The sequence below is a fragment of the Macrobrachium rosenbergii genome, chromosome 59 (genome assembly GCF_040412425.1).
Source record: "Macrobrachium rosenbergii isolate ZJJX-2024 chromosome 59, ASM4041242v1, whole genome shotgun sequence".
In the NCBI taxonomy this organism is placed as follows: domain Eukaryota; kingdom Metazoa; phylum Arthropoda; class Malacostraca; order Decapoda; family Palaemonidae; genus Macrobrachium; species Macrobrachium rosenbergii.
The window spans coordinates 9328691-9338125 of NC_089799.1; positions in this window are offsets into that span (position 1 = coordinate 9328691).

Sequence of the window (9435 nt, forward strand, 5' to 3'; positions counted from 1 at the left end):
AAGAAGGGTGTGGGATATGCCAGTGGAAATTGTACCCATAATCACAGGAACGATCCCAAGATCCCTGAAAAGGAACCCTGAAAAACTAGATGCCGAAGTAGCTCCAGGACTCATGCAGAAGAGTGCTACTAGAAACAGCGCACATAGGGATACAAGTGATAGATAAGGAGGCAAGATGCAACCCGGAACCCACACTATAAAAACCACCCAGTCGAATAGGATGACTGTGATAGACCCCCACCCCCCAAAAATAATAATAATAATGTTACTTCTTTCAAGTGAATACTATCATATTCCTTGGAAGCTTGAATTTCAAGTCAAGGGCCCCTGTGGTGGGCTTGTTCCATTCAAACAGGGTTCAGCTTCTGAATAATAATAATAATAATAATAATAATAATAATAATAATAATAATAATAATAATAATAACTGTTACTTCTTTCAAGTGAATATCATACCATCATATTCTTTGGAAGCTTGAATTTCAAGTCGAGGCCCTTGTGGTGGGCTTGTTCTATTCAAAAAGGATTCATCTTCTGAATAATAATAAAAATAAAAATAATAATAATAATAATAATAATAATAATAATAATAATAATAATAATAATAATAATAATAATAATAAATGAAAGGCGCCAGCCAGGAGCATTTCTTTTCCGGTGTTCACACAAAACAGGGCCATCTCTTTTGGCTACTGACATCCCCATAAACTAAGAAGTACAGTGATTGATAGATCACTCCCAAGCGCCGGGAGTGATTTCGGTCATCTCTAGAACGTGCTTTTGACTTTACGATCACTCTGAGAAACGGCTTTTTTTTTTTGTGAGGTACAGGAGAAAAATATACGTACTCACATGATAAGTGTATGTTTTAGGGTTTTTTTTAATATGAGGTACAGATTAAAAAAAAGATACAGCAACAGTTTTATCTTGCTGACATCCAAAATTTCTGCATAAAAGTCATCCTCACGAATCAAAAAATAAATAATGACATAAATAAATAAATACATAATTAAATAAATACATAATTAAAAATACATAAATAAATAAATAAATAAATAAGCGAAAGTCATACTCATAGGATGAAAACAAACAACAAACACTGCATCACCGACAGAACACCTGACGTCCCACACGATTTAAAAAAAAAAAGCTGACCTAACTGCAGCTAAAAAAAAACACATAATTGACAACACATACACATAAAAGAAATATAGCTCTCTAATCCTTCTCCAATATCCCACTTGCAAGTTAATAAACCGATAAAAAAGGGATGGGAACATCATCACCCGGGTACAAAAGGATGGGTGTGGGGGTGGGGGGTAAGGATGGAAAGGAAGGGAGGGAGGGGGAGAGCCCTTGAGATGAAGAGGCGATGGGCTTCGTCAGAGTGAAGTCAGAATAATAGAAAAGCATTTGCAAGACGAGGGAGTTGCAATGTCTCCGAATGAGTTTATCGACCGTGGGGGGGAAAAAGTGAGGAGGAAAAGTAAAGATAATCGATATGCCGGAGAGAGAGAGAGAGAGAGAGAGAGAGAGAGAGAGAGAGAGAGTCCAGTCAAATTAAACAATTTGTCTTACGAAAAGGTACAGTAGATTCTTCTTAACAGAGCACAATTCTGTAACAGAGAGAGAGAGAGAGAGAGAGAGAGAGAGAGAGAGAGAGTTGTCTTACGAAATAGTACAATAAATCTATCAACACAGAGCGAAAATCTATAAAGTAGAGAGAGAGAACACCGGTTCCTCTCGTCCCATGCACTCCCCAAAGCGCACCTGTCTGCCTGTCTCACTGGGGGCTTCACCGCAATTATAAGCCGTAAACCGCGGGATTATAAGACAACAAAGGGGACTTAAAAGTGGGTGATTGAGGAGGGGGGGGGAACTGCATACTTCAAAAGGCAACTTGCGAGGGAAGCCGGAATAGCAACGCGCCCCTCACCTGAACAACTTCTGGTGCGTAGCCGAGCCCACTTCATCTGAATGAGACACACAACATAGCTGGATTGTTAATAGTTTTGAGCAATCGCTTACAATTTGTCACTTGAACGGTGAATTACGCACCTGGTACGTACTCCACTGTAGTGTGGTGTAATCGAAATGGAAACGGGCATAAGGCTGGCAGCCTCACTCCACAATATCCTTGGGACCCCTTCCTCCAATAGGTAATGGCGTTAAATTACACACACACACACACATATATATATATAAATATATATATATATATATATATATATATATATATATATATATATATACATATATACTGTATATATATAATATATGTATGTATATATATGTACATATATAATGTATGTACATTAACTTTTTATCACATACACAATTGTTCCCGTGCATTGGTAAATTACTAAAAGGACTTCATTCAAACCGGATGGGTATCTAATGGAGTATATTCAGAAAAAGTTACAAGCTTTCTTGGACAAACAGTCCTCATTATCAAGTATCCGTACAATCGTACAATCATTGTACGGATACTTGGTAATGAGGACTGTTTGTCCTACAAAGCTTGTAACTTTTTCTGAACAAATGCTCCATTAGATACGATCCAGTTTGAATGAGGTCCTGTTTAGTAATATTTGTATACATGTATGTATGTATGTATGCATGTATGTATATATATATATATATATATATATATATATATATACATGCTATATACATATAATTTAACGTCTTTACCTACTAGGAAGGGGGCACAAGTGCTTGAGTTCCAGAAAGAATTATATATACATACATGTATGCGTATACATATATATATATATATATATATATATATATATATATATATATATATATATATAACACATTACAGCACTGCACAAAAAGTGACGGTAATAACAGACAGAACTGAGACAGAAGTCCCTACCCCTAAGGAGATTATATACCGTCTCAGGCTCTTCACTCTGCTCAGTCTACCAGTACAGGGGCTAGTGGTGTGGCAGACTGTCCCTGTCACCAATATTACAAAACCACTTGCATACCAACATTACAAAACCATTTACATACCTACAGGAATAAAAACACAACACATCTCTATCTTTCCCACAATGTTGTTTCTCGTTTTCAACAACGAGGACCAATTTTGGGTTAAGTATTCGCCACTTATTGCATTATTTTGATAATAATAATAATAATAATAATAATAATAATAATAATATTATTATTATTATTATTATTATTATTATTATTATTATTATTATTAATTTTAGGCACACATTTTCAGGTTCGGAAAATCGACATGTCACTAATTCTACGAATGAGATCAGAAAAGAGAGAGAAGAAGAACTGAAACAGAAAGAAAGAGTTTATTCCAAGCCGTTGCACGTAAAATGGAGAAAGAGACGAAGACATTCAGTGTAATGGAGAAAAAAAATAAAAGACGGGAGAAATAAAAGTTGAAAGCAAACTTGAACTGCGTAAAGGCAATGACTGCAAGCAGAAGGAAGGCCTAAGGGGGTGTGTGGTAGTTGGGGAGGCAAAAAAAAAAGGATGATGAACATAACAATGGAGAGAGAGAGAGAAAGGATGATGAACAGAGAGAACAATGAGAGAGAGAGTTACTTTATCAACAATTCAGAAGTCCGAGGTTGTACGATGATAATGAATTCAGTTTCTCTCTCTCTCTCTCTCTCTCTCTCTCTCTCTCTCTCTCTCTCTCTGTGACACCGAAGAACAAACGAATTCCCCAACCAATCTAAATATTAATAAACCCGATGGAAGAACCACTTCCACAACAAACCCTTTGCGTTTATAAACGAAACTCTCCTCCCCTTGCGCTCCTTCCTTCGCGCTCTCTCTCTTCCCCTGAAAGAAACAAGAGAGAAAGAAAAGTCTCTCTCTATCTCCCTCTCTCTCTTCACCTGAAAGGAACAAGAGAGAAAGGTCTCTCTCTCTCTCTCTCTCTTCCCCTAAAAGAAACGAGAAAGAAAATATATCTGTTTTCCCTTGAAAGAAACTAGAGTAAGAAAAGTACCCCTCTCTCTCTCTCTCTCTCTTTTCCCCTGAAAGAAAGGAGAAAGAAAATTCTGTCTGTCTGTCTGTCTGTCTGTCTGTCTGTCTGTCTGTCTGTCTGTCTCTCTCTCTCTTCCCTTGAAAGAAAGGAGAAAGAAAATTCTGTCTGTCTGTCTCTCTCTTCCCCTGAAAGGAGAAAGAAAATTCTGTCTGTCTGTCTCTCTTCCCCTGAAAGAAAGGAGAAAGAAAATTCTGTCTGTCTGTCTCTCTCTTCCCCTGAAAGGAGAAAGAAAATTCTGTCTGTCTGTCTGTCTCTCTCTCTTCCCCTGAAAGAAAGGAGAAAGAAAATTCTGTCTGTCTGTCTGTATGTCTCTCTCTTCCCCTGAAAGAAACTAGAGAAAGAAAAGTATCTCTCTCTCTCTCTCTTGCCCTGAAAGAAACGAAAAAGAAAATTCTGTCTATCTGTCTGTCTATCTCTCTTCCCTTGAAAGAAACTAAAGAGTAAGAAAAGTATCACTCTCTCTCTCTCTCTCTTTCTCTCTCTCTCTCCGGAGTCTGCGGTAAATTGTTCCCTCAACGCGTTTCTGCTCCCTTCCACCTTTTCTAAAGCGCTCTTTGCCGTTGTTCATTAAGTCAGCCGAGTTCCATTATTTCCATGTTTCGTTTCCTCGGCCCATGCGCGACCCCTGACATTCTCGACGAAGCCTCCCCCCAACTCTCTCTCTCTCCTCTCTCTCTCTCTCTCTCTCTCTCTCTCTCTCTCTCTCTCTCATGTCTCGTCAGGAGAGACGCAGCTACACACAACTGTATAGAAATGACGTGGATACCCCCTTACTGGATTCGTTGAAGCAGGTTTTCCTGGAGATCTGAGAGTAACTCTCTCTCTCTCTCTCTCTCTCATGAGGTTTTCCTGGAGATCTGTAAAGTAACACTCTCTCTCTCTCTCTCTCTCTCTCTCTCTCTCTCTCTCTCTCTCTCTCTCTCCTTTTTTATTAAGTCCTAGCAGCATAAACCTCATCCTTTGTCATCACTGATGGCAACAGGCATGGAGAGAATTGCGTTTAAATACAAGAGTCAGTCTTCCAGGAAGGAACAAGTTCCACTATTCGCGTAGACAACGCGTCCAGTTTTAACTCCCACAATGCCCAGCGGAATAGCGATACAGTAACCATAAAACAAGAGTAATCTACTCTTTAAATACCCCCTCCACACGCAAGCAAGCATAAAACACTCTTCTCCCTGAGGGAATGGAAAAAAGAAAAAAAATCTCTTAAATCTTGAATAAATGTTTGCGTTGCGCCGGAAGGCATCAGGTTACCTCAGGTGCAAAGAGGCGAACTGAAAAAAAAAAAAGATGAACACTTTTGAAAGTGGCCACAAAGGGCCAGTCATAAAAACACGGGTGACATTCTTCATCCTGCTTCTTCTTCTTCTTCTTCTTCTTCTTCTTATCCGCCCTCTTCTTCTTCTCCCTCTTCCTCCTCCTCTTCTTCTTCGTCTTCTCCCCCCTCTCCTTCTCCCTCTCCCTCTTCTTCTTCTTCTTCTTCTTCTCTCTTTCTCCTCCTTCTCCTCATCATCTTCTTCTTCTTCTCCCTCTTCCTCCTCCTCCTTCTCTTCTTCTTCTTCTTCTTCTTCAAGACATGGAACAATCAGCTCTTGCTAAACTGAATGCTGTTACTGCAGCTCTTGCTAACTGCCATCAACCGAACGCCGGCCAAAATTTGAAATGTAATCAAAACTAGACCCAGGATGATCAGAAAACTGTTTTGATGAAGTTGGAGCCAGCATAAATAAAAGCAGCTTTAGACAGAGTAATCGCCACAGCAGCAAAGATGGTAGTCGCAGAAGGATAAGGGAAACGGCATATACAGTATACACGCTTTCACAAACAGCAGACACATCGAACGGAAATTGTGAAAATTAGTGCTAAATTGACGATGGTTGCTACAATACTACGATTACTTTAACAATCAGTGATGCCACTCATTTTGTTTAGATTAAAAAAACAAAAAAGGCGACGAAGTTTCTTCAGCGAATTGCAGTTTTCTGTACAGCCGCTACAGCTTATAATCAAGGCCACCGAAAACAGATCTATCTTTTAGTGGTCTCGGTATAATGCTGTATGAGCCGCGGCCCATGAAGCTCTCAGCCGGCCGTGGTGGCCTGTGTTGTTGCGATGCCGGACGCACAATTATTGCTAACCGTAACCTTAAATAAAATAAAAACTACTGAGGCTAGAGGGCTGCAATTTGGTATCTTTGACGATTGGAGGGTGGATGATCAACATACCAATTTGCAGCCCTCTAGCCACGGTAGTTTTTAAGATCTGACGGCGGGCAGAAAAAAGTGCGGACGGACAGGCAAACCCGGCAGAATAGTTTTCTTTTACAGAAAACTAAAGAACAGGTATTTTTCACATGTCCATTAGGTAGTATGCACTTTTTTTTATCTATCTTGTTTAGACATCAGCACCTCTTTTAATTTTCTTTTCTTCTAAAGCTTATTTTTGAAACAATTGTATCCTGTAACTTCACAGCTTTCCTGGACGGCTCTTTGTCCAACATTCTTTTCATATCGATAGGCATTTCCAAATAACCCTTTTGTTCGACTGAATAACATTTCAAGTCTCCTTTTCGCTGCGCCTGCAATATCGTTCCCCCAATTTGAGCTTTCTTTTCCCATTCCTCTTTTCTCTGTTCCCCGTTTTCTTTTGCTCCTTTACCTTCACTTTGTTTGCTCCTTTCTCCGTTCTTTTGTGGCTTTTCTTCTTTGGCATTCCTGGGTGTTTCCCCTTCTATCCGACCATTCGTTTGCAATTGTACTTAAACTCTCATCTGCGCGTTATTCTACCATTCGCTCTACCTTCCCTTTCTCATTGTTCTCCCGCCTCCTCTTTTTATTGGGCTTTTCTCTTCTTTTCCCTTCGTTACTCCTTCCTTTTCACTTCATTTACCACTTTCTTGGTCTCCATCCGTTTGACATTTTTTCACTTCTGTCTTTTCCATTCGTTCGTCACTTCTTTTCTTCCTTCATTCTGTCAAGTCTTTGATGGAAAGGGAATCGAGTTGAATTGAACTGAACTGAATATAGAATTCAAGCCAAAGGCCAAGACTGGGACCTGAGGTCATTCAGCACCGGAACGGAAATTAACAGTGAAAAGGGTTGAAATGTGTAACAGGAGGAAAACCTCGCAGCTGCACTATGAATCAATTGTTAGGAGAGGGTGGAAAGTAAGCTTGAAGAAAGAGAATATGAGAGGAGGTACAGTAAAAGGAACGAAAGAGGTTGCAGCTAGGGGCCGAAGGCACACTGCAAAGAACCTTAAGTAATGCCTACAGCGCACCACACAAGGTGCACTGACGGCACTGTCCCCTACGGGACCTTCATCATAACACACGGACTGGAACCTTAAAATCCTTGGCTGTTCTTTCCACCAACAGGGAAAGCAGGGTAATATTTAAAAAGAAATAAAATAAAAAAATAAAATAGATAAATAAATAAATAAATAATTTCTTTAAAACAACACTTTGTTTATCCTTCACCTTATAATAACACTCCCACTGAAATCTTCAATTCTTTAACAGACATGAGGATACAACACAAGTATACAAGTACACTCTCTCGATCAAGTGAAGACTTGGAAAAGGAAGGTAAGTAAGCCCAGGCACTTACTTATTCTTGATTCCGTTGCATATCATGTCACATTCTTCCTCAGTACATACTCTTGAAAGCCTTCTCAGTGCTGTGAGACAATCATAATCCCCTCTTTGACAGACCTGCGGGAGCTCGTATATGTACACATAAGCATTTTCTGTTTCCTCTCCCCATAGGAAACGTTAAGTGTGTATTTTTGTCAATAGATGGCAGTGTGCGTTGTTTACTTGTGAACTTCCAGCGTCAGACGCTGCTTCTGCGAAATTCTCTCCAAATTCATAGCTTTCAAAGCATGGAATAAATACTAAATTTTGAATGTTGCAAACATAAGCCTTGGCACAAAGAATGTCATATACAATATAGAAGACAACTGCATATGCATATAATTAATTTGAAACAGAAGACGTTTTAAATATCTTGTGAAGTAAATTACCAACAAGATTAAAAGCAAAAATCTAGCAGGAAAAATAGTATCAAAAGCGAAAGAAAGAAACGTCATATTCATGCACGTCACATATCCCTTGCTACAGGTATAAGACTGCTTCGGACAGAGGAGAGAGGTACGCCTGATGTACATCCATTTGGTGACATCTCTCTAGAGGAAAACCGATACAAAATGAAATTGACATAGGTGACTCAGTGCACGCCTGCAGAAATGATAAAGATTTTACCTGTTAGTACGACGCGATCTGAAGAGCAACGGGGCGTTATATATATACTCCCCTGCATAAGAGTATCCAGATATGATTGGGATCGCCTTCAAACGTTCCTCTTTAACACACACACACACCAGATAAAGCATCCCTTTGCCTCATCTCACCTTACGCTGCCTTCTGCGTTGTAGAAATCAAATCCTCCCTTAAGAGAATCCCCGGCCACCCAGCCATGACACAGCTACAAGTCATCGACGTGAAGATGGAAAGTTTAAAACATAAGCTGTAGACGTGACAGTGTTGATAATTACGGCAAACGAACGGAGATGAGTCTATAACACTGAAAATTCAGTAATTCATACAAATATCAGATCACCAACAATGAGGCAATAGGCCTATAATTTACACAAACCAACTAGCAGCTATAAAAGCATACGCGACAACAAATGGAGATGAGTCTGTAACACTACACAGATATATCAAAACAAACACGAGTTCACTAGCATAGAGCCATTAGATCTATAATCTATACCAACCAACTAGCAACCAAAATAAAGATACGGAATTTTAAAACGCCATTAGGCCTACAATCTATACCAACCAACTACCAACCACAAAATAAAGATATGGAATTTTAAAACGCCATTAGACCTATAATCTACACCAACCACAAAATAAAGGTACGGAATTTTAAAACGCCATTATACCTATAATCTATACCAACCAAAAATCAACTACAAAGAAAAAGATTCAGGATTTTACGCACACACAAACGGACACAAATACAGAGTAACCCCGTAAATGGAACTGCTCAAAACCTGGAGAGATCATTTATTCAGTGTCACTACGACCATACGCTATGGCCGGTTCCACAAAAGTTTGGGCGTGAAATAGGCCTAAAAGCCGAATGGTACTAAATCAAACACTGAATAGGAAGCGAAAACAAATGAATAAATTATAGAGCGTTTTAAGCACGTCCCCAAAACTGCATTAATTAATACTGTGCATTTGACAAGTAACTTCAGAATAGTGATTAGGAGAATACTGTGAAACACAATGGCTCTGTACGCTCTGCGCTATTGTGAGAGAAATGATCTGCCTTTAAAAGGGAAGTTGACCTCAATGAAATTTTTAAAAATAAATATTGGGGAGACGAATAGAC